The sequence below is a fragment of the Sus scrofa genome, chromosome 1, assembly GCF_000003025.6.
Source record: "Sus scrofa isolate TJ Tabasco breed Duroc chromosome 1, Sscrofa11.1, whole genome shotgun sequence".
NCBI classification, from domain to species: Eukaryota; Metazoa; Chordata; class Mammalia; order Artiodactyla; family Suidae; genus Sus; species Sus scrofa.
In genome coordinates this window covers 263,451,192-263,476,740 of record NC_010443.5, presented here as the reverse complement: position 1 = coordinate 263,476,740, position 25,549 = coordinate 263,451,192, and the positions used below count along the sequence as shown (strand labels likewise).

The following is a 25,549-nucleotide window of genomic DNA, read 5'->3' as shown; positions in this document are numbered from 1 at the left end:
TATTTTGTTCCAAAATTTTATTTGTGTATTTTAATGTCACTAACTTACTGTGTTGATTTCTAAAGGCTTGAAATATAGTTTGCATTCAGGAAATGTGATGCCTGCAGTTTTGTCCATTTTGCTCAAGAAGGCTTTGTCTTTTGTGGGTCTTTTTGGTTTCATATAGATGGAATAAATGATGGTGATGGGATGTGAGCTCCAACACACTTAAGGTTCAGTGGTGTGGGCTCTCAAGGGCTGGTCCTACTCCATTTGGTCCTTTCTGCAGTGGATGGAGTGGGAGATTCCATTGTAGGTTCTTCAAAGTTCAAGGGAGTTCATGGTCTCTACTTCTCCACATGAGCAGGCAGTGGGAAGACCAATGTGTCACTGACATTAGAGACATCTTCTGGGACTCCTGTAGTTTAGTCCCTTCGGTCCCTGCACTGGACTCATCTCTAGAGGAAGGCAAGAAATTGGGCAATTAACTCAGTTGTGTTCTTCTCTAAGCAGAAGCTCAGGGGTGTGTTCCCTGGGGTCTCAGTTTTGTTGGTAAATGTGATCTTCCCTACTCATTGTTCTCCTTCTTGTAAACAGGTGGGGAAGTGCTAAATATCCTCAGGCCATTGATATGAGTCCTCTGGTAGTGTCCTGTACCAGCAGAGATCAGAGCAAAGTGGGGAACCATCATGTGGCCTAGATGTGTGTATTGATGTGAGGACTAGGAAAAAGAGGTAGAGAAAGTGTGTTTATGTTGGCCATATAACCATGTGTTTTAGTGACTGATTCACACACTGACCTAAATGGTGCCACCAGCCTCAAGTGCCCACAACATTGAAGTTAATTAAAATGATCTAAAATTAAAATTTGGGTATCTCAGTTGCACTAGCTGTAATTCAAAGCTCCAGTAGTCACAGGAGACTGGTGCTGCTGTAGTAGACAACACAGCTATAGAGTGTTTTCATCCTTGTGGAAAGTCATATTGTTCAGTGCTAATAATAGTCCATGGAGGCTGGAAATCTGTGATACACATGTGTGTGCTTGGGTCACTGTGTGTATGCTGCTTCATTTTATATTATTTGTGCGTTGTGTTTGATCACATGTGATTCTCAGTGTGTGTAGTGGAGTTTCTGTGTGTATGGTACGTATGGATTGTGAGTTGTGTGGGTGACTGGATGTTGTCTTTGCATATTTTTTTTTTGTAAAACAGCTTGTGAGGTGTAATTGATATAGAAAAAAGTGCATGTATTTAATGTACAATATTTGAGGGGTTTGGACATGTGCACACACTTTTGAAGCTACCACCACAGTCAAGGTCATCAGCTTATCTGTCTCCTCTCAAAATGTCCTTGTGTCCTTTTTATGTGGTAAGAAAACTTAACATGAGATCTACTCTTTTAAGGAAGTTTTAGGTGCACATTATAGTATTTTTGAATCTAGGCATTATGCTGTATAGCAGGTCTCTAGAACTAATTCATATTGCATAACTGACACTTTATTTAAATTAAATAACAATACTACTTTTCTTCTCATAGTCCTTGGTGACTATCATTTATTCTGTTCTTCTGTGAGTTTCTCAAGGTGAATTTTGTAATATTTGTCCTCGTAAGTCTGGCTTATTTCACTCAGCATAACGTTCTCCTTGTTCATCCTTGTTTTCAGAAATGACAGGATATACTTTTTTAAACGCAAAATTATAAACCACTTTGTGTTTATCAATTTTTCCATTCATCTGTCAATGGACATGCAGCTTGCTTCCATAGCTTATCTTTGTGCACAGAGTTTCAGTGAAGATGGGAGAGTAGATACTTCTCTGATCTCCTGATTCCAGTCCTTTCTTGTCTACACCCAGAAGTGGGATTACTGTATCATGTGGTGGTTTTATTTTGAATGTTTGGAGAATCTCCATACTGTTTTCCATAATGGCCACACCTCTCCACCATAAGTGTAGAAGAGTTCTTGTTTGCATGTTTTTTAAATTGTGTGTGACAAATGATTTCATTTTAAACTTGTAAGTTAGTTGATATGAATAGATACAAACCTCACTTCCAACTATGGTGAGTATAGTTTGAAGATGGCAAAAAATCAGCACCTGGGGTTTTGTTTTTGTGTCACTATGTGTCATGCTGAGTATCTGTTTCTGTGTGTAACACACTCACAATCTTCCTCTTCTCTCCTTGGATGGCTGTAGAGCAGAGATGGCCTCAGGAAGGCCTTGGAAATATATATAAGCATTTGACCTGGTCAGACAGCCTCACAGCCTGACTGTTTCTTTGTCACATCTCTAGATATAAACAGGCATCAAATAAAGTCCTCTTTATACTAAGTTGGTAGAATTTTGTACAGATGCTTTGAAGGCTCTTGAACTTCTTGCTGTGTTCCTCATTTATGTTTGAAGATTTCCACATCTCCACTATTGGGAACAAAGTGGGGTCAATTTTGGAACCTTGTCTAGTTGAACAGATGACTGTAAGTTCTGATATAGTTTCTTGGTATTCCAGCAACTGTAATATCTCAGCTCTGTGCTCACCTCATTTGTCAAATTCTCATGTCCATCACTTTGCATGTATGCTCAAAACTAGCCATTTTAAGTCCCTAGGGGTGGAAGGTCAGAGAGATGCAATGGCAGATATGAAGGAAGGTATTTATTGGAAAATTTATTAAAAATGCAATGAGTCAAGTGCTATCAATCTACTAATCTTCAAGGGGTGTCCATGGTCTGGGCCTGTACTGTTTCCTGGAAGTGAGAGTGAGACCATAGAAGTAAACACACATTTTCAGGAACCTACATAATCTTGCTTGATGGACTCCTGTATCTTTTTCATCTTTAATTCCTAATGTCTCCTTACTAATTCTAACCAAATAATGAGATGATTTATATATTTTTGGGGTCAGTTTCCTTTTCATTGATATTTTAGTCAGTATTTATTGACTTGTGATAAATTTTCTTCATTAATTTTTTCTTTTTAAATTATATATATATATATATATATTTTCTACTGTACAGCATGGTGACCCAGTTACACACACATGTATACATTCCTTTTTTCTCACATTATGTGTTCCATCATAGTGACTAGACAGAGTTCCCAGTGCTACACAGCAGGATCCCATTGCTAATCCATCCCAAAGGCAACATTCTGCATCTATTTACCCCAGCTCCCAGTCCCTCCCACTCACTCCTCTTCTCCCTTGGAAACCACAAGTCTATTCTCCAATTCCATGATTTTTTACCGTGGAAAGGTTCCTTTGTGCCTTATATTATATTCCACATATAAGTGATATCATATGGCATTTTTCTTTCTCTTTCTGGCTTATTTCACTCAGGATGAGAGTCTCTAGTTCCATCCATATTGCTGCAAATGGCATTATTTTGGATTTTTTAAATGACTGAGTAGTATTCCATTGTGTATATATACACCATATCTTCCTAATCCAATCATCTATCAGTGGATATCTGTGTTTATCCCATGTCTTGGCTATTGTGAATAGTGCTGCAATGAACGTGCAGGTGCGTGTGCCTTTTTAAAGTATAGTTTTGTCTGGATATATGCCCAAGAGTGGGATTGCTGGGTCATATGGTAGTTGTATGTATAGTTTTCTAATGTACCTCCATACTGTTCTCAATAGTGGCTGTACCAGCTTATATTCCCACCAACAGTGCAGGAGGGTTCCCTTTTCTCCACAGCCCCTCCAGCACTTGTTATTTGTCGATTTATTAATTACGGCCATTCTGACTGGTGTGAGGTGGTATCTCATGGTAGTTTTGATGTGCATTTCTCTTATAACCAGCGATGTTGAGCATTTTTTCATGTGTTTGCTGGCCATCTGTATATCTTCTTTGGATAAATGTCTATTCAGGTCTTTTGCCCATTTTTCCATTGATTGATTGTTTTTTTTTGCTGTTGGGTTGTATAAGTTGCTCATATATTCTAGAGATTAAGCCCTTATCAGTTGCATCATTTGAAACTATTTTCTCCCATTCTGTCAGTTGTCTTTTTGTTTTCTTTTTGGTTTCCTTTGCTGTGCAAAAGCTTGTCAGTTTGATTATGTCCCATTGGTTTATTTTTGCTCTTATTTCTCTTGCCTTGGGAGACTGACCTGAGAAAATATTCATGATGTTGATGTCAGAGAATGTTTTGCCTATGTTCTCTTCCAGGAGTTTGATGGTGTCTTGTCTTATATTTAAGTCTTTCAGCCGTTTTGCATGGTGTCAGGGTGTGTTGTTTCATTGCTTTGCATACAGCTGTCCAGATTTTCCAGCAATACTTGCTGAAAAGGTTGTCTTTTTCCCATTTTGCTAAAATATATGTAACAAAATTTAACATTTCAATAATTTTTGTGTACACATCTGTGTAACTAAGTATTTCACATTGTTGTATAACCATACCATCACCACCATCCACCTCCATAATTTTTAATCTTCCCAAATGGAAACTTTGTACCAACTTAACAATAACTTGTCATTTTCCTACCCCACCAGCTCCTGGCAGTCACCATTCCACTTTTCCATTTTTTGTCTCTATTAATTTGGATCTTCTAGGAATCTCATATGAATGGAATCTTACAGTATTTACACTTTTGTGACTGAATGATTTTACTTAGCATAATGTTTTCAAGGTTCATTCATGTCGTGGCTTATCAGGATTTCTTTCCTTTTTATGGCTGAAGATATTCCATTGTATATATATAGACCACATATTATTTATCCAATCATTTGGAAAATGACTTGGGTTCTTTTGACATTTTGGCTACTGTGAATAAATCTGTTTTAATATGGGCATGCACATATATTTTGGACCCTGCTTTCAGTTATTCTGAGTACATAACCAGGGGTAAAATTCCTTCATCATATGAATTTCCATTGAGTTTTTTGAGGAAATTTCTTAATGTTTGTCTTTTCCTCCCTTCCTACCTTATTTCCTTCCTTTCTTTATTTCTTCCCCTTTCTTTCCTAATTTTCCTTCTTTCTTTCTTTCTTGTTTGTTTCTAAATATTTTTAATGATAAGTAAGTTTTTGTCTTGAGCACTTTTTTTGTATATGTTGTATTAATATTCCAAATAATGCTTTAAGTGGTGTGCATCTATATAATGTGTGTGTGTATAATGTGTGTATGTAAAACAGACACAAGCACATAAATAGCTTGACTGAAGAGCCATGGAAGGGACTGTATCTTATTTATCACTGTATCCCTACTGTCTATCATTAAGTCTCCACTCTCTGAAAAAGAGCATGAGCAGTTCCTTATTTCCACTGAAGTGTTTGATTGAAGTCATATACTTTCTTCCCATCACCATATCAGTGTTCAGATAAATCATGTTGTGTTGCTCTCACCAGAGTGGATGAGGCTTCAGTGTGTGAGTGCAGTGCAGTGAGACCTGTCTGTACACTGACACAGTCACTCTGAGAAACCACGTGACCACGTGGTAACTGCTACTCTTGGTACTTCTAAGTTCCTGGAATTTCTTCTTTCTCTCCATTCCCAGAAGAGAGAAAAGCAGCATGAGGAGGGATAACCAGAGCCATGTGTCTGAGTTCCTCCTCCTGAGGCGCCCCATCCAGCCAGAGCATCAGGGCATGTTCTTTGCCCTGTTCCTGGGCATGTACCTGACCATGGTGCTGGGGAATCTGCTCATCATCCTGCTCATCAGGCTGGACCCTCACCTCCAAACCCCAATGTACTTCTTCCTCAGCTGCTTGGCTCTCATGGATGTCTCCTTTTTCATCTGTTACTGTCCCTAAGATGCTGATGAACATGCAGACTCAAGATCAATCCATTCCCAATGCAGGGTGTGAAACACAGACATATTTTTTTCATGATTTTGCTTGCTTTGATAAACTTCTTCTTGCAGTGATGGCCTACAACAGGTCTGTGGCTATTTGTCACCCTCTACACTATGCCATCATCATGAAGGAGGATCTGTGTCTATGTCTGTTGGCTGGATCCTGGATCCTCTCCTGTGCCAATGCCTTGAACCCACACCCTCCTCCTAACTCAACTGTCCTTCTGTGCTGACAACATCATCCCCCACTTCTTCTGTGACCTTAGTATCCTGCTAAGGTTTCCTGCCCAGACACCTCTCTCAATGAGCTGGTCATATTCACTGTAGTGTCTGTGGCTCTCCTTTTTCCATTGAGTGGCTTCCTGGTCTCTTATGGGCATATTGGGTTCTCCATCCAGAGTGTCCCCTCTACTAAGGGGCTCAGCAATGCCTTGTCCACCTGTCTCCCACCTCTCTGTGGTGTCTCTATTCGATGAACAATGACGGCAGTGTTCTTTTCCTCCTTATCAGGCCAGTTCCATGACAAGGACATCATTGCTTCCATGATGTACACTGTGGTATCTCCCATGCCGAACCCTTTCATCTACATCCTGAGAAACAAAGACATGAGCTTGGCTCTGGGGATTCTTTTAAGAAACAACAACTCTTTTCACCAAGTGAGAATCACTTAATCATGTTCTTATTTCATCCACTGACATTGTTTGAAAATCCTTAGTAAGTTGGTCACACATTTCTCTAGCATTTTCTTTTTTTTTAATTAATTATTTTCCCCACCGTACAGCAAGGGGATCAAGTTATCCTTACATGTATACATTTCCCCCACCCTTTCTTCTGTTGCAATATGAGTATCTAGACATAGTTCTCAATGCTACTCAGCAGGATCTCCCTGGAAATCCATTCCAAGTTGTATCTGATAACCCCAAACTCCTGATCCCTCCCACTCCCTCCCTCTTCCATCGGGGAGCCACAAGTCTATTCTCCAAGTCCATGATTTTCTTTTATGTGGAGATGTTCATTTGTGCTGGATATTAGATTGCAGTTATAAGTGATATCACATGGTGTTTGTCTTTGTCTTTCTGACTCATATCACTCAGGATGAGATTCTCTAGCTCCATCCATGTGGCTGCAAACGGCATGATGTCATTCTTTTTGATGGCTGAGTAGTATTCCATTGTGTATACATACCACCTCTTCCGAATCCAATCTCTGTCGATGGACATTTGGGTTGTTTCCAGGTCCTGGCTATTGGGAATAGTGCTGCAATGAACATGCAGGTGCATGTGTATCTTTTAAGTAGAGTTTTGTCCAGATAGATGCCCAAGAGTGGGATTGTGGGGTCATATGGAAGTTCTATGTGTGGGTTTCTAAGGTATCTGCAAACTGTTCTCCATGGTGGCTGTACCAGTTTACATTCCCACCAACAGTGCAGGAGGGTTCCCTTTTCTCCACAGCCCCTCCAGCACTTGTTATTTGTGGACTTATGAATGATGGCCATTCTGACTGGTGTGAGGTGGTATCTCATGGTAGTTTTGATGTGCATTTCTCTTATAATCAGCGATGTTGAGTATTTTGTCATGTGTTTGCTGGTCATCTATATATATTCCCTGGAAAAATATCTATTCAGGTCTTTTGCCCATTTTTCCATTGGGTTGTTGGCTTTTTTGCTGTTGAGTTGTATAAGTTGCTTGTATACTCTAGAGATTAAGCCCTTGTCCGTTGAATCATTTGAAAATATTTTCTTCCATTCTGAAGGTTGTCTTTTTGTTTTCTTTTGGGTTTCCTTTGCTGTGCAAAAGCTTGTCAGTTTGATGAGGTCCCATGGGTTTATTTTTGCTCTTATTTCTATTGCTTTGGGAGACTGACCTGAGAAAATATTCATGATGTTGATGTCAGAGAGTGTTTTGCCTATGTTTTCTTCTAGGAGTTTGATGGTGTCTTGTCTTATATTTAAGCCTTTCAGCCATTTTAAGTTTATTTTGTGCATGGTGTGAGGGTGTGTTCTCGTTTCATTGCTTTGCATGCAGCTGTCCAGGTTTCCCAGCAATGCTTGCTGAATAGCCTTTCTTTGTCCCATTTTATGTTCTTGCCTCCCTTGTCAAAGATTAATTGACCATAGGTGTCAGGGTTTTTTTCTGGGTTCTCTATTCTATTCCATTGGTCTGTCCATCTGTTTTGATCCCAGTACCACGCTGTTTTGATGACTGTGGGTTTGTAGTATTGCGTGAAATCTGGGAGAGTTATGCTTCCTGCTTGGTTTATGTTTCTCAGGATTGCTTTGGCGATTCTGGGTCTTTTGTGGTTCCTTATAAATGTTTGGATTGTTTGTTCTAGTTCTGTGAAAAATGTCCTGGGTAATTTAATAGGGATAGCATGGAAGCTGTAGATTGCTTTGGGTAGTATGGCCATTTTTACAATATTGATTTTCCCAATCCAGGAACATGGAATATCTTTCTATTTCTTTACATCTTCTTTGATTAAAGTTTTATAGTTCTCGGCATATAGGTCCTTTACCTCCTTGGTCAGGTGTATTCCGAGGTATTTGATTTTGTGAGGTGCATTTCGAAAAGGCATTGTATTTTTGTATTCCTTTTCTAATATTTCATTGCTGGTATACAGAAGTGCCACTGACTTCTGAATGTTAATCTTATATCCTGCTACTTTGCTGAATTTATTAATCAGTTCAAGTAGTTTTGGGGTTGAGTTCTTAAGGTTTTCTTTGTATAGTATCATGTCATCTGCATACAGTGACAGTTTGATCTCTTCTCTTCCTACATGGATGCCTTTTATTTCTTTTGTTTGTCTAATTGCTGTGGCTAGGACTTCCAAAACTATGTTGAAGAGCCGTGGTGAGAGTGGGCATCCCTGTCTTGTTCCAGACTTGAGTGAGAAGCCTTTCAGTTTTTCCCATTGAGTATTTTATTTGCTGTGGGATTGTCATAAATGGCTTTATGTTCAGGAATGCTCCCTCTATACCCACTTTGGCAAGGGTCTTGATCATGAATGGATGTTGGACTTTGTCAAATGCTTTTTCTGTGACTATTGAGATGATCATATGGTTTTGACTTTTTTTTTGTTAATGTGGTGTATGATGCTGATTGATTTGCGTATGTTGAACCATCCTTGTGAATCTGGGATGAACCCTACCTGGTCATGGTGTATGATCTTTTTGCAATGTTGTTGGATTCGGTCGGATAAGATTTTGTTGAGAATTTTTGCATCTATATTCATCAAAGATATTGACTGATTGTTTTCTTTTTTGGTGGTACCTCTGTCTGGTTTTGGAATGAGGGTGATGGTGGCCTCATAGAATGTCTTTGGGAGTATTCCTTCTTCTTCAACCTTTTGAAAGAGTTTAAGGAGGATGGCCACCAATTCCTCTTTATATGTTTGATAGAATTCACCTGTGAAGCCATCTGGTCCTGGGCTTTTATTTGTAGGGAGTGTTTTCAATGACTTCTTCAATTTCATTTCTAGTGATGGGTCTGTTCAGCTGTTCTGTTTCTTCTTGATTCAGTTTTGGCATGCTCTTAGATTCTAGAAAACTCTCCATTTCTTCCAGATTGTCAAATTTGTTGGCATATATTTGTTCATAGTGTTCTCTTATGGTTTTTCATATTTCTGCAGTGTCCGTTGTGATTTCTCCTTTTTCATTTCTTATTTTATTTATTTGGGTTCTTTCTTTCCTCTTTTTAGTGAGTCTGGCCAGGGGTTTGTCAATTTGTTTACCTTTTCAAAGAATCAGCTCTTGGTTTTATTAATTTTCTCTACTGTTTTCTGAATCTCTATTTTATAGATTTCTTCTTTGATCTTTATAATTTCCTTCCTTCTGCTGACTTTAGGACTTTTTTGTTCTTCTTTTTCTAATTCACTTAGGTGGAGGGTTAAGTTGTCAATTTGGGATCTTTCTTCTTTTTTGAGGAAGGCTTGTATGGCTATAAATTTCCCTCTGAGCACTGCTTTCGCAGCATCCCATAGATTTTGAGAGGTTGTGTCTTCATTATCATTTGTTTCAATGTCTTTTTTAATTTCCTTCTTGATTTCCTCATTGACCCATTGGTTTTTTAGTAGCATGTTGTTTAGTCTCCATGTAGTAGGTTTTTTCTCATTTCTTTTTCCACGGTTTACTTGTAATTTCATGGCATTGTGGTCAGAGAAGATACTTGAGATGGTTTCTATGCTCCTAAATTTATTGAGGTTAGCTTTGTGTCCCCATATGTGGTCAATTCTTGAGAATGTTCCATGTGTACTTGGAAATAATGTGTATTCCGATATTTTTGGATGTAGTGTCCTGAAGATGTCAATTAAGTCTAAGTTTTCTATTGTTTCCTTTAGGATCTCTGTTGCTTTATTGGTTTTCTGTCTAGAGGATCTGTCCATTGATGTGAGGGGGGTATTAAGGTCTCCTACTATGATTGCATTCCCATCAATTTCTCCTTTTATGTCTGTTAATATTTGTTGTATGTATCTGGGTGCTCCTGTATTTGGGCCATATATGTTGATGATAGTAACATCCTCTCCTTGGATGGATCCCTTAATCATTAAAGAGTGTCCTTCTTTGTCTTTCTTGATGTCTTTTGTTTTAAAGTCTCTTGTGTCTGATATGAGTGTTGTGACTCCTGCCTTCCTGTCATGTCTATTGGTGTGAAATATTTTCTCCCACCCCCTCACTTTCAATCTATATGTATCCTTTGTCCTAAAGAGAGTTTCTTGTAGGTAGCATATTGAAGGCTTTTGCCTTTTTATCCACTCAGCCACTGTGTGTCTTTTGATTGGAGCATTCATTCCATTGACATTTAAGGTGATAATTGATAGATGATTATTTATTGCCACTTTTAACCTCATGTTCCAGTTGATTCTTTGGTTCTCCATTCTTCCTTTGTTTTTTTGGTTGGATTGTCTCCGATTATTACCTGTTTGAGTGGTTTTTTTTTCCATTTTTTACGAATGCAGTGTTTGGTTTTGGCTTGTGGTTGCCCTGTTTTTTAAGTATGCTAATCCCGTCGTATAATTGTGTGTTTTAGCCTGATGGTCTGTAGGTTCAAACACTTCAGTACTATATTAAAATTAAGAAGAGAAACAAACAAGTAAACAAAAAGGGTCTATTTATTTCCAACATCATTTGCCCACATTTTATGATTTTGATGACTCTCTTTTTTTTTCTTTTTAATTTTATTTTTTTTGAAACATGTTTATGTTTAAATCTGTATGCTGGCTTATTTGAGTGACTGCTCTCTGGTTATGGTTTCCTCAAACTTAGTTCCTCCTCTTTTTTTTTTCCTTTTTCCTCCCTTTCTTTCCTTGCTTTCTTATTGGTTTAGAGAAGCCATTTCAGTATTTCTTTAAGCCTGGGTTTTGTATTGCTGTATTCTTTTAGCTTTTGTTTGTTGGAAAAACTGTTTATTTCTCCTTGTATTTTAAAGGATATTTTTGCTGGATAGTGTATTCTAGGCTGCATATGTTTTCCTTTTAGCACTTTCAATATCTCTTGCCATTCCCTCCTGGCCTGTAGTGTTTCTGTAGAGAAATCAGCTGATAACCTTATGGGGGTTCCCTTGTAGGTAACATTCTGCTTTTATCTTGCTGCCTTGAGGATCCTCTCTTTATCACTAACTTTTGCCATTTTTATTATAATGTGGGTCTATTTGGGTTCAACTTGTTTGGGGCCCTCTGTGTCTCCTGTATCTTGAACTCAGTATCCTTTAGATTTGGGGAGTTTCCAGTGATAATTTCTTCAATGTATTTTTCATTTCCTTATCTTTTTCTACTCCTTCTGGAATTCCTATTATGCATAGACTGGCCCGCTTTATATTATCCCATAGGTCTCTTATATTGCTTTCCTGTTTTTTGATTTGATTTTCTGTCTGCTGACCTGATTGAGTGATTTCCATTATTCTATCTTCCATATCACTGATTCGTTCTTCTGCATTATTCATTCTGGTTTTTACTGCCCTTAGTTCCATTTGTGTCTCTGCCAATGAATTTTCTAATTTTTCTTGGCTCCTCCTTATATTTTCTAGGACCTTTCTGAGGGTGTCTGCATTACTGTTCATATCTTCTCTTAATTCCTTCAGTATTTTCACTATTTCCCTTTTGAACTCCAGGTCTGTCAGACTGCAGAGATGTGTTTCATTGTTGACTGCTTTAGGTGAGTTTTCCTGTTGGTTTAACTGGGGGTGGTTTCTTGGCTTCTTCATCTTTATTGTTGTTTTCTTTTTCTTGGTGGATTTGTACTCCCTGTGGCTGGGCTTTTTTTGCCTTGGCACTGCTATGGAATATTTCCCAAGGTCTGGCATTGTTGGTCAGTCTTTTTTGAGGCAGTGTGGTTTTCTGGATGGTGGGTGGGTCTGAAAGGGTCTCTCTGAATCAAGGAAGACTTCCTGAGGGCAGACAGGACTGTGAGGTCCACACCACGATGGTATCAGATTTCACTCAGTCAGGCAGATCTTGCTCTCGTGTTTTTTTTTGGGCTCTGTTGTTCTTGCAGGTGGTTGGCGGCGTTGGGCAGCTTTTTCTCAGGAGTGCAGCACCCCCTCAGGGCTGGAGTGGCTGGCTGGGCTGCAGAGAACCCAAGAGGCTCTTCCCCAGGGTAGTCCAACTTGGAAGGACTGTCTGAGAATGTAGGCAGATTTTTCACAGCCTGGCCATGCTTATTCTAGGTTTTCTGGGCTGTGGGGGCTTTTGCAGGGGACTGGTCATGCTGCAGAGCTGTTCCGTGGGAGTGCAGCACCCTCCAAGGTTTGGAGTGGCCACCTGGGCTGCTGAAAAACCCAAGAGGCTTTTCCCCAGGTCAGTCCAACTCAGAAGGACTGCCTGAGAATTGGCAGATTTTTCATGGCCCAGCCCAGTTTTTCTAGCTTTTCTCAGCTGTGGGGGATTTTGTGGGGGACTGGTGGTGCTGGGCAGGTGTTCCATGGGAATGCAGCATCCCCCAAGTGCTGGAATGGCTAGCTGGGTTGCTGAGAACCCATGAGCTCTTTCCCAGGGCAGTCCAACTCAGAAGGACTGCCTGAGAATGTAGGCAGATCTTTTCACAGCCCAGCCAAGCTTGTTCTAGATTTCTAGGCTGCAGGCCTTTTCCCAGGGGCTGGCAGTGTTTTTGGTGCCACTCTGTGTTTGTGTAGCCCCTCAAACATCCAGCAGGCCAGAGCAGGGACAGCCCCTGCAATGATAGGCTTCCAGCAATTTTTGAGGCCAGCCCTCTGGGATGGCAGGCAGCCCCAGGTCTGGCAAGTTTGTGAGGGGTAGGGGGACGGGAGATGCACTGGGAAGCACAGCTTTCTGATAGCTGGAGGGCCAGTGAGATCACTGTGGCATGGGGAGTATTCTATTGGTGCCCACCCGTTCTTCTCTCCCCTCCCCAACACTGGTGCCTTGTCTCTCCTCCAAATCCAGCTCTTTTTCCAGGTTCCCTCTGATGTGGCTTTCCACTTCCCAGCCCTTAGCATATTGCTCCCTCTCCCACAATGCTTTGTTTTCTAGTCTCCCAGGCAGTCTCTGCCCTGCCAAAGCTGACAGACTGGTTCCTAGACCGCCCCCCCAAAGACTTCCCAATCAAACCTGACAGACCAGTTCCTAGACCCCCCATGCAGTCTTCACACTCCAGCCCATTCTGTTCCTGGGGACTAACCTCAGAGCTGAGGTCTCGGTGCCCAGCCCCACCCAAGCATTTCAATTTTTGGTGACTATGCCAGTAGTTCAGATGATCTGTTTGGTTCTCTCTCTGCTTTTCAGAACTCCAACTTACTGCTACACTCTTCTATGCATCTGGAGAGTCCTCTAATTTGGTTGATCTTTCCTTCAAGTAGGTTTCTTTCCAGGGTGTAGGATCCCTTTCTCCTCCACAGTTCCCTTTCAGGAGCACCCATCCAGTTTGGATTCACCTTCTCTCACTCTCTTTTCTCTTGTTTTACCAAGTTATGTCACAAGATTCTTGCTGTTATTGGAGTCTAGGTTCTTCTGCCAGCAATTGATTGCTGTTCTGTGTGATTCATTTAACCTGTAGATTTTTGTGTGTGTGTGTGTTTGTGGGAGTGGGTGAGCATGTCCCCCTACTCTTCCGCCATCTTCTGAATCTCCAATCACTTCTACATATATTATGTATTATGTATTTTTTTCAGAAAATATCTAGTATAATTCTATGTGCTATGTATACATTTGGTCTTTGTTCATTATCTACTTTATATATGGTAGTGTGTAAATGTTAACCCCAAACTCCTAATTTGTCCATCCCCCCTTTCCCCTTTGGTAATTGTTTTCTATATCTGTGGATCTATTTCCATTTTTTAAATAAATTCATTGGTCCTAGTATATATGATTTTCTTTGTCTGGTGTACTTCATTTAGTATGATAACCTCTAGGCTCCTCCATGTTGCTAAAAATGGCACTAGTTTATTCTTTATATGGCTGAATAATATTCTGTTATATTATGTACCACATCTTTATCATTCATCTGTTTATGGACATTGAGTTTACTTCCATATCTTGGCTTCTTGCCTTCCAAAGCTACAAACATTCAGTTAAGTTTCTAGTGGTTACTTTTAGTAAGGTCCAAAAATCATAAAAAGGGAGCAGAAGGATTTCCTGTCTTGGCTGAGCAGTAGTAAACCCAACTATTACTCATGAGGACATGGGTTAGAACCTTGGCTTTGCTTAGTGGGTTAAGGATACATCACTGATGCTAACTGCAGTGTAGGTTGCTGATGAATCTCAGATCCTGAGATGCTGTGGCTGTGGTGTAGTCCAGCTTCTTCAGTTCCAATTTGAGACCTAGCCTGGGAACTTCCACATGCCACAGGTGTGGGCAAAACCTCCAAAAAGTAAAGGAGGAGGTAAGCAAGAGAGCTGGGGTGTAGTTCATAATTTCACACCATGTGGTCTAGGTAGAGCTCATTGGGAAGGTAATATCCAAAGACATTAATGAGGACAGGTAAGTGAGCCAAGGTGATACATGGTCAAAAGCATGGATATCAACACCTAGAAAAACTCTGATGTGAGATAGTACCTGGCCAATTCCAGGAATATTAAGGGGGCCTCTGTAGCTGGATGGGACTAAGTGGGAGATGTATGGTAGTTGATTAGTTCAGAGTTATCAGAGAATCAGAGTTTAGGGCACTTCAGGTCATGGAAGGTGTACCTGTCAAGATTCCACAGACCAGTAGAACAAACATGGTGTGTGTATGTCTAAGAAAGAGTGATTTATTGAGTTCTTGCTGTCACACAAGAATTGGTGTTGTCTCTGCAGTGAGTTAAAGGATGCCATTACAACAGCTGTGGCAGAGGTCACAAACGCATCTCTGATCTGATCCCTGGCCTGGGAACTTCCATATGCCATGGGGCAGCCATAAAAGAAGAAAAAATATATATAGAGAGAGACTTTAAAGAATTTTGTAATATAATTTTGAGGCTAGCAGTTGTAAAGTCTGAAGGGTAGGTTGGCAGGCTGGAAACACAGGGAAAATTTGCAGTTTGAATCTGAAGGTAGGCGGGTGACAGTGCCTCTCCTCTGTAGATGGTTCTTTTTCTTAATGTCCTTAATGACTGGGTGAGGCCTGCTCTCATTATGAAGACAGTCTGTTTTATTCAGATTTTTCAGGTTACGCTGTTCATCTCATTCACAAAGATACCTTCATGGAAATGTCTAGAATTGTGTTTGATCAAATATCTGGGTGCCATATCCTCCCCAAGTTGACATATAAAATTAATCACTATACTTGAGTCTGTGGTTCTCAGTCCAAACTGGGAACCTGCTGGAAGGGATTCCATAGAGGAAAAACATGATACTTGTTTTTGTAACAGTTTCTTTAAAAACACCCAGATTTTTGGAGGTATTAATGACATAAAATACACTTCACATACCTAAAGTATACCATTTGACTCAGAAAACTGAGTATACAACTACCATATGATCCAGCCATCCCACTCCTGGGCACATATCCAGATAAAACTACAATTAAAAAAGACAATGCACCACTATGTTCATAGCATCACTGTTCACAATATTCAAGACTTGGAAATAATCTAGATGTCCATCAAGATATTAATGAATACAGATGATGTGGTACATATAGAGAATGGAATACTACTCATCCATAGAAAAGAATGCAGTAATGCCATTTGCAACTTGATAGTGTCATACTAAGTGAAGTAAGTCAGAAAGACAAACATCCCATGCTATCACTTACGTGGAATCTAAAATATGGCACATATTAACCTATCTACAAAATAGAAGAAGACTCATAGACATACAGAATAGACCTGTGGTTTCCAACGGGGAGGAGGGATGAATGGGATGGATGGGGAGTTTGGGATTATTAGGTGCAAACTTTTACATTTTGAATGGATAAGCAATGAGATCCTGCTGTATAGCATGGGGAAATATATCTAGTCTCTTTGCATAGACCATGATGGAAGAGAACGTAAGAAAGGGAATTTAAATGTATAGGACTGGGTCTCTTTGCTATACTGCAGAAATGGGTGCAACAATGTAAATCAACTTTAATTTTAAAAAAGGTACAAAAAAAAGTATATCACTTGAATAATTTTGACATATGTATACACCCATGAAATTAACACCACAAACCATCAAGATCATGAGTTTACCTGATGTCTACCCTCCTGCCCTCTCTTTGCTCCTCCCAACTGTCCTCAGGAGAACCACCCTTATGTTTCTGTCACATGAATTCATTTGCATCTCCTATAAGCTTATTTCTGTGGAATCATGCATTGTATATTATTTTCTTGCTGCCTTCTTTCACTACATGTAGGCATTTTGATATGTACTTATGTGCTGTGATTCAATAGTTCATTCTTTTTAATGCTGAGTAATATTCAATTGTATGGATATACTATGTATATTGCATCCGCTCACACTTAAATATTACTTACATTTTTTATCTTAAAATTTTTAATTTTTAAAAGTTTCTATTTATCTTTTTTACTCTCATTAAAGTATTTGTTATTGAAGTATAGTTCATTTACAATATAGTGTTAGTTTCAAGTGTACAGCAAAGTGACTCATTCACACACACACATACACACACTTATACACACACACACACATTCTTCTCAGATTATTTTCCCTGTAGGTTGTTACAAAATATTGAATATAGTTTCCTGTGCTATAAGACAATTCACTTACTAACAGTAAGTCTGTTGATGAACATCTGGGCTGCTTCCAAATTTTGACTATTACATAAAGCCCTTGTGAACATCTTGTATAAATTTATGCATAATTATATACATTCTTTTACCTTGGACAAATTCCTAGCCACTTGCAAAGTATATGTTTAACTTTTTCAAAAATGTTCAAACTGTTTTGTATTCTCATGGGCAGTGTACGAGTATTCTGGTTGCATCATGTCTTCAGTGATGCTGAGAGAAGGAGTCTTTTCAATTTTAGACAGTCTAATAGGAGTGTAATGGTGCAAACCCATTTATAGACCTGGAGCCACTTGAATGAAGCAGTGTCTGTGTTTCTTTGGAAAAGAATCCTGTCACACTGGGGTATTTTTTTTTTAACTTTTTGAGTCTTGAGTCTCCCTAGCTCCATGCATGATTCTCATCATTCCACAGCACTTATCACCATTTACCTGCCATTCATTTTGCCTGAATTTTCTTTCTGCAACATCTACCACTTGTATATGTGTTGTAAGAAAGGGATTTGTAATTTTATTATTACCTGTTATGTCTCTAGAGAATATATCAATATTATATTTGTGAGGCCTTAATGATTACTTAAGTGAATGAGTGAATAAATGAACAGATGAATTCATTCAACAATTACCAAATGCAATTGCCTGTTGGGAGCCGTGGATCATCTCTAGTGATACAGAAACACTGACAATAAAGCTTAACATTTAATAAGCTTTCATTAGGTGCTCATTTAACCATTCTTCCAACTCACACAAAGACTATAATTATTATTTCCACTTTATAGAAACTGAGTCTCAGTGGCCTTGGATAAATTGCTCAAGTATACTCACTTAGCAGGGGATGAATCCAGAGTCTTTTCCCAAAGTTTTATATTCAATACCCCTTCTCCTGAACAAGGCATAGACCATGCCCTACAAAACCTCCAGGGGAGTGGGGAGACATGCCCATTTTAAAGGGCTTTGTGTTCTAATAAAAGTCTGTGTTGGTGTTGGGGAACCTGCAGATGCCCTTGCACTGCCTGTGTCATTCACTGCTGTCGGGAGAGGCTACCCTCATGAGGCAGAGGCCATGGCAAACTCCTTCTGCTTCTCATCTGGAGACTTGACCAGAAGCCCAGAATACCACTGATATCAGGGACACTTTCTCTTGTGAAACCAGGTGCAGCTCAGCCCCTGGGGACCTTAATCATCCTGCTTCCCAAGGAGGCAGAGAAAGTTGGGCAGTTGCCCCAGTGGACTGCCTCTCTAGTTGGGGACTGGGGTGGATTCCCTCCAGTCCTCTTTAGGATGGAGAAAAGGAGATCTCCTTGTGAATCATTTTGAAGCTAGAGAAACAAAATGAGACTATGTAAGGTCCTCAGACCACTGAGTTTTGCTCTTTTTCTTTGGATCATGGGTATTTTGGACAGAAAGTGAGGATTCAGGTAACAGAATGAAGCAGAAGGTATTGGAACTCAGAGCACAGGTGTAGCTCAGAAGGAGCCCAGAAACCTCCATGGTTATGCATGTGTGTCTGTGTGTAAGTGTGTTCATGACCATCAGACAAGTTATGTGTATTTGTGTATGTGTGTGTGTTGTGTTGTTTGAGTTGATGTGTGTATGTGTAATTGGAAGACACACTGAATGCCACACACTAGTATATATCAGAGAAGCCTGGATGTTTCCTCAGTGTGTGCTTATTTTACATGCATATGCTGCTTGTGTGCCATGCATAAGACCTTGTACACTGCTTGTATGCCATGTGTAGGACCCTGTACACTGCTTGTGATTCAAATATGAATGACTTCTTGTGTCAACAATAACTCTGTTCTAGGATGCTTGACAGTTATGTGTGTGTAGCTGTGTTGTGCCTGTGTATATTTTTGAGTGTTTGTCATAGATTTGTATGAAGCTGACTCACAACCTGACTGTATTTATCTAGTGAGAGTATAAGCCAGAGAAATCTATCAATAAATCTATTAATCTATAAATACATATATAAATCTATAAATAAATCCCTAAATCTATAAATAAATCCACTTGACCAGTGTGTGAGGACTTTTGTGTAAAAAACCCATACCTTGACTTCTTCACACCAAATATATAAGCATCTCTGTGTGTGTGTCTGTGAGATATTTGTACATATTTACTCTCCACCTGCCTGAGACCAGAATCCACACAGGAAACTCTATAGGAAATGTACTTTTCAGAGCTATTGGCATCCATTTCCTGTGATTGGACACCTCCAGAAGGAACCCTGGGAGCCCAATATTTTGACACTCTGCTTCAATTTTGGTCAATCTGTTTAGAAATGAAATGCTCATTTCTGGAATCGCATGCTTCATTTGCTCACTTAATAGCTTGGTGGCCTTGGGTTTGGCTGTGGTAATTCTCAGCATCCAGTGCTATTACATGGGATCATGCTAATTGCTGACAGATCTTGTCTGTAAGGTGCTTAGGAAGCTAGGCACTTCATGAGAACCTACCTAATTGTAGCCTCATGGAGACATAAACCCCTGACTCTGCATGTCCTGATTGTGAAAGGGATAGTATTTGGTATAAAAACAGGAAAATAAGCTCATCCATAGTCTCTCATTCTCTCTCACTCCCCTAAGTCACCCACTGTCTCCCCCTCACTATTGAGCAATTTCCCAGCCACCTCTTTGCACACTGTGCTGATGGAATCAAAGTTTCATGTCTATATTGTTCCATTCTTTTCACGTTGTGGTTCCTGCATATAATTAAGAGCTCTGGTTCTCCTGAAGGAGATCTGTGAGATACTGGGCTAAGTCTGACCCATCAGCTTTCAGTGAGAAGCCTGTGCTTGGCAGGAGGGTAAAGTGTCTGGTCCCTCCTTGTGCCCTGTGAACTGAGTCAGTTAATAACTCTGATCAACTCACTGGTCTGGAGCAAGCATCTACTGACAAATTCTTACACAATGTTAATGTTGTGTTCCTCTCCCAGGCATATATTAATATTTACATTTTTGCTTTTAACATTTTACCTTAGCCTTTCTACCCCCATAAAATGAGATGGGTTTTATCTCTGTAGTGAAACATGATCAGAAAATCAATGTTTGAGACCAGGTTCCACTATGCAATATATATAAAGATTGTTTAAGTGATTTCACTACTCCTGTTGGTAAAATGAAGGGAAAAAAAAATCACTGTTCTCTGCTTCCCAGCCAGAAATAAAGGATACTGGACTGAATGATATTGAAGGCATATGAAAGCCATCGGCAAACTCAAGGGCTTCAGGAATATGAATGTGGACAGATATTTGTGCAGGAATACTCCTTCAAATCCCAAAATATTTCTTCTTAAGTTCTTGCCTATTCATCTAAGGAGAGGGAGGAACAGCAGGTTCATAGAAGCAAAGATTTCATTATATATTTAAAAGCTTGGGAGAGAAATGTGACTTGAGCTATTACTAACTCTATGATCATGGTCATTTCCTACTCCTTCAAAGTATGTTGATAGTACAGTTTTATATTTTTTTCAATTTTTAATTTTTTTAGGTCTGCACCTGCAACATATGGCAGTTCCCAGGCTAGGGGTTGAATCAGAGCTGCAGCTGCTGGCCTGCACCACAGCCACAGCAATGCTGTATCAGAGCTCTCTCTTCAGCCTACACTGCAGCTGTTGGCTATGCTGGATCCTTAACTGACTGAGCAAGGCCAGAGTTCAAACTGGTATCTTCATGGATACTAGTTGGGTTCTTAACCCACTGAGCTACAATGGGAACTCCCAAAAGGGAAGTTTTAATAGCATCCCTCTGAGGACCCATGAAAACTTCAGTGAGGCAATCATGGAAAAATGTATTTGTCTGCTATTATGTTCATTAACACCAGTTATTATCAGTGTGAAGATCAGTATTGGAAAATAGTGCTGGTCTATCAGGAAATGGAATTCTAAGAGACACCCCAATCCTTCAGTATCTCACAGCTCTCAGACCCAATCTCAGATCTCAAGTACCTCTTGAATGATGAATATCCAGATCTGAGCCAACTTGGAGGATCAGATGTAGATGGAGATAGATGGAGATAGATGGAGGTCCATGCACTGAAGTAAGTTTTATTTCTTGGCAAGAAAATAAACAGGCATTAAGATAAGTTTGAGCTGGGAAATGACACCACTGAGAGGATATGAGCTCAGAAACTCACCTGAAGAGTGTGAGAGCTCAGATAATTAGCATATATTTTAGTTCAGCTTCTTGGTCCTTCATGGGAACCACCTCATAATACGGTTTTATTAAAATCCTAAACTTGATACTTTCGTGGGTGGTATACAGACACTCTAATAAAAATAATGTATGCAATTTTTGGTGTTTATTTTATGCAGAAAAGTGTTCTTAGATATTAATGCCTAATGAATTAGAATCCTTTCTTTTTAAATCTCTGAGTGTGATATTGGTATCCTCACATTTTAGAGAGATAACATGAGCCAAGAGAGATTTAGCATGCCAAGCCCTAGAGCGAGAAAGTGGTGGGACCAAAATCAAACACAGCAAATCTGGCTTCAGGTTCCCAAAATAGTTAGTCCTTGGTCAGGTGTGCCCTTGAAGGTTAGTTTCCTGAGGGAGGAAGTCCTGTATATCATATTAATTCTTTTGTGTCCAATTAGTATCTTAGTGTAAGAAACATGGTTAATAAAAAGAAAAAAAAATGAATTGACTGGTTTTCATCCAAAGGAATCATGCTGAGTGTTGATGGTGTGTCACTTGCTTTGGCGACACTAGGTATAAAAGAAATGCAGGCATTTATTCTTTTTCTCCATGAGAAGGTGAGATACCTAGTGTGGTGACCACAATTATGACTTCAAAGTCTCTGATATTTCCAATTCCCCTCCTTCCCCAGCAGACAGGAGAAGAGCATGAGGTGGGAGAACCAGAGCTGTGTGTCCAAATTTCTCCTCCTGGGGCTCCCCATCAGGCCAGAGCAGCAGGGCATCTTCTTTGCCGTGTTCCTGGGCATGTACCTAACAACAGTTGTGGGGAATTTTCTCATCATCCTGCTCATCAGGCTGGACCCTCGCCTCCACACCCCCATGTACTTCTTCCTCAGCCACTTGGCCCTCACGGATGTCTCCTTTTCATCTGTCACTGTACCCAAAATGCTCATGAACATGCAGACTCAGGATCAATATATTCCCTATGCAAGGTGTGTTACGCAGATGTATTTTTTCATATTTTTTGCTGGTCTTGATATCTTTATTCTTGCAGTGATGGCCTATGACAGATATGTGGCCATTTGTCACCCTCTACACTATGCCATCATCATGAGGGAGGAGTTGTGTCTATGTCTGTTGTCTGTATCCTGGCTCTTATCCTGTGCCTATGCTCTGACCCACACTGTCCTTCTGACTCAGGTGTCTTTCTGTGATGACAACATCATCCCCCACTTCTTCTGTGACCTTTCTGCCCTGCTAAAGCTGTCCTGCTCAGACACCTCTCTCAATGAGCTGGTCATATTCACTACAGGGGCTGCAGCTGTCATTTTTCCTTTGAGTGGCATCCTTCTCTCTTATGGCTGCGTTGGGGTCTCTATACTGAGGGTTCCCTCTACTAAAGGGATCTGCAAAGCCTTGTCCACCTGTGGCTCCCACCTCTCTGTGGTGTCTCTATTCTATGGGACAATGATGGCTGTGTACTTTTCCTCCTCATCAGGCCAGTCCCATGACAAAGACATCATTGCTTCTGTGATGTACACAATGGTCACCCCCATGCTGAATCCTTTTATCTACAGCCTGAGGAACAGAGACATAACATTGGCTCTGGGGATTCTTTTCAGAAAAAATAATTTTTTTGCCAAGTAAGAATCACCTAACAATGTTCATATTTCACTCACTGACCTTGTCTGAAAATCCTTAAAAAGTTGTGTGTTGGTCACTTATGTCTCTAACACTTTTGTAACTATCCTTTAAATGGTCATTGTTATTGGATTAATCTCTTTCCCTTCAGTCCTATCTCTTGTCCACTTATTCCTCCACAAGCCTAAATATGACATTACCCACAACATACATTGAATTTGTGGTCTTCAAAGCATCAAACTCCTTTGTGTTTTATATATACATATACATATATACATATATATATATATATATATATATATATATATATGTATTTAAGTGCGTTTAATTTTTTCTTTTGCAGGGTGTTATCACATTTGGCTTTTTTACAGATTTTTAAAGTATATATATATTTTTGTTCTCTTTATGGTCATCTATTGGGCAATAGGTTTTCAATTTTTAATTTAATTATTAATTTGAAGTATAGTTGACTTACGATACTGTTATAGTTGCAGGTGTAGAGCAATGTGATTCACTTTTAATATATAATTATATTTTTTCAGGGTGTTTTACCTTATATATTATTACAAAATAATGAGTATATTTCCAAGTTATTTACAATTGGTATGTGTTAGTTGTGTATTTTATTTATAGCAGTGTGTTGATTTTAATGCTAAATCCTAACTTTCACCTCCACCTTTCCCTTTTTGGTAACCATAAGTTTGTTTCTATGTCTGTGGGGTCTATTTCTGTTTTGTTTTTATGTTCATTTGTATCATTCATTTTAGATACCACTTATAAGTGATATAACATGATATAAATATTTTTCTGTCTGGTTTACTTCATTTAGTAAGATAATATTTAGCTCCATCTGTGTTGCTACACATGGCATATTTCTTTCTTTTCATGGCTGAGTACCATTCTGTTAAATATATGTACTACATCTTCTTTATCATTCATGCATTGATGGACATTTTGATTGCCACCATGTCTTGGCTTTGTACCTTCCAATACTACAAACTTTCACTTAAGATTCTAATGTATACTTTTAGTAAAGTCCTAAATGCTTATCTTTTCAATGCAGTATCTACTTAATAAAGTACTTGTGATGGTTTGCTGTGTGTGATTCTACCTGTTGCACTTAATTTTCTGTCTTTGCACATTTAAATAATATATGCTTTTGTTTTCTTATGGTTAAAATGTGTGAAAGACTATTTATTTGGGTAGTTCCCATCATGGCTCAGTGGTTAAGGAGTTCCATTTGTGGTTCAATGGTTAACAAATCCAACTAGTTTCCATGAAGATGAGGATTCAATCCCTGGCCCTGCTCAGTAGGTTAAGGATCAGGCATTGCTGTGAGTTGTGTTGTGGGTCGCAGATGAGGCTTGGATCCCACATTGCTGTGGCTGTGGTATAGGCTGGCAGCTCTAGCTCTGATTCATCCTCTAGCCTGGGAAGCTCCATATGCCACTGGTGCAGCCCTAAAAAGACAAAAACACATACACACACAAAAAGAATATTTATTTGGGTCACTGTGAAGATTTAATTTGAGAGTGTGGGTAAAACCCTTGGAACAGTCCCTGGAACTATTGACATTGGTTTAGAAGCCTGGATTGGATTTGAAGTGACTCAAAAGAGGTAGGGTGCAGCACACTATGCTGAAAGCCCATGACATAGTTTCAGTAACTCTCTTCAAATATAAGGAGTTTTGTATCCGTTTTAAGAGGAAAGGAATGATAGGTACCTCTCAACTGGGACCCTTTTCCCATTTTAATCTTAGCAAATTACAGAAGTTTGAACCTGGCCTGATGTAAAGATGTATTGAACACAGAAACGTCTCGATTCCGTTGACTCCTATGTACTCAATAGGGGACAATGCAGTTGTTCAATAGTTATTTATTGAATGAAGAATGAATGTCCATTGGTTTATTTGGGAAAATACTTTGTTAATATGAGTGTTTAATGTGTTATTGGGATAAGAATTGGAAACACTGATACATTCACTAATAATTAAATGAAATAAAGGGAGAATAGCAAAAATTAAGACTTTTCATAGGACAGAGGACCTGCCTATAGTCTTATGGCATGTTCATTGACATTTCTCACTTTCCCCAATTCCCAGCTAATTAAGAACAGTATGAGGAGGGAGAACCAGAGCCTTATGTCCAAGTTGCTCCTCCTGGGGCTCCCCATCATCTGGCCAGAGCAGCAGGGCACCTTTGCACTCTTCCTGGGCATGTACCTGACCATGGTGTTGGGGAACCTGCTCCTCATTCTGCTCATCAGGCTGGACCCTCACCTCCACACCTCCATGTGCTTCTTCCTCAGTCACTTGGCCTTCATGGATATCTCCCTTTCAACTGTCACTGTTCCAAAGATGCTGATCAACAAACAGACTAAGTAACAACCCATTCCCAATGCAGGGTACATTTCCCAGATGTATTTTGTTCATATTTTCATTGTCTGGACAATTTCCTTCTCACAGTGATGGCTTATGAGAGGTATGTGGTCATTTATTAGCCTCTCCACTATAGCACCATCATGAGGCAGGAACTGTGTGTCTCCTTAGTAGCTGGGTCCTGGTTCCTCTGTTGTATCCACACCTTGTTTCACACCCTCCTCTTGGTCAAATTCTTTGTGTGTGGACAGTACCATCCCAACTTCTTCTGTGACCTCACTCCCCTCCTGAAGTTGAACTGTTCAGACACCTCCCTCAATGAGTTGGTCATCTTTACTGTGGAAGGAACCCTTTTCATCCTGCCTTTGAGAGTATCTTGGGCTTGTCTATTCTTACAGGGACTTCATTTCTGAGGATCTCTTCCACCAAGAGACTCTTTAAAGTTTTTTCCACCTCTGTCACCCACCTCTTCG

The 25,549-nt window shown here is 39.7% G+C and overlaps 1 pseudogene; it reads left to right on the top strand.

The window, feature by feature from the left end:
* Positions 5,483-25,082, top strand: LOC110259700 (annotated as a pseudogene).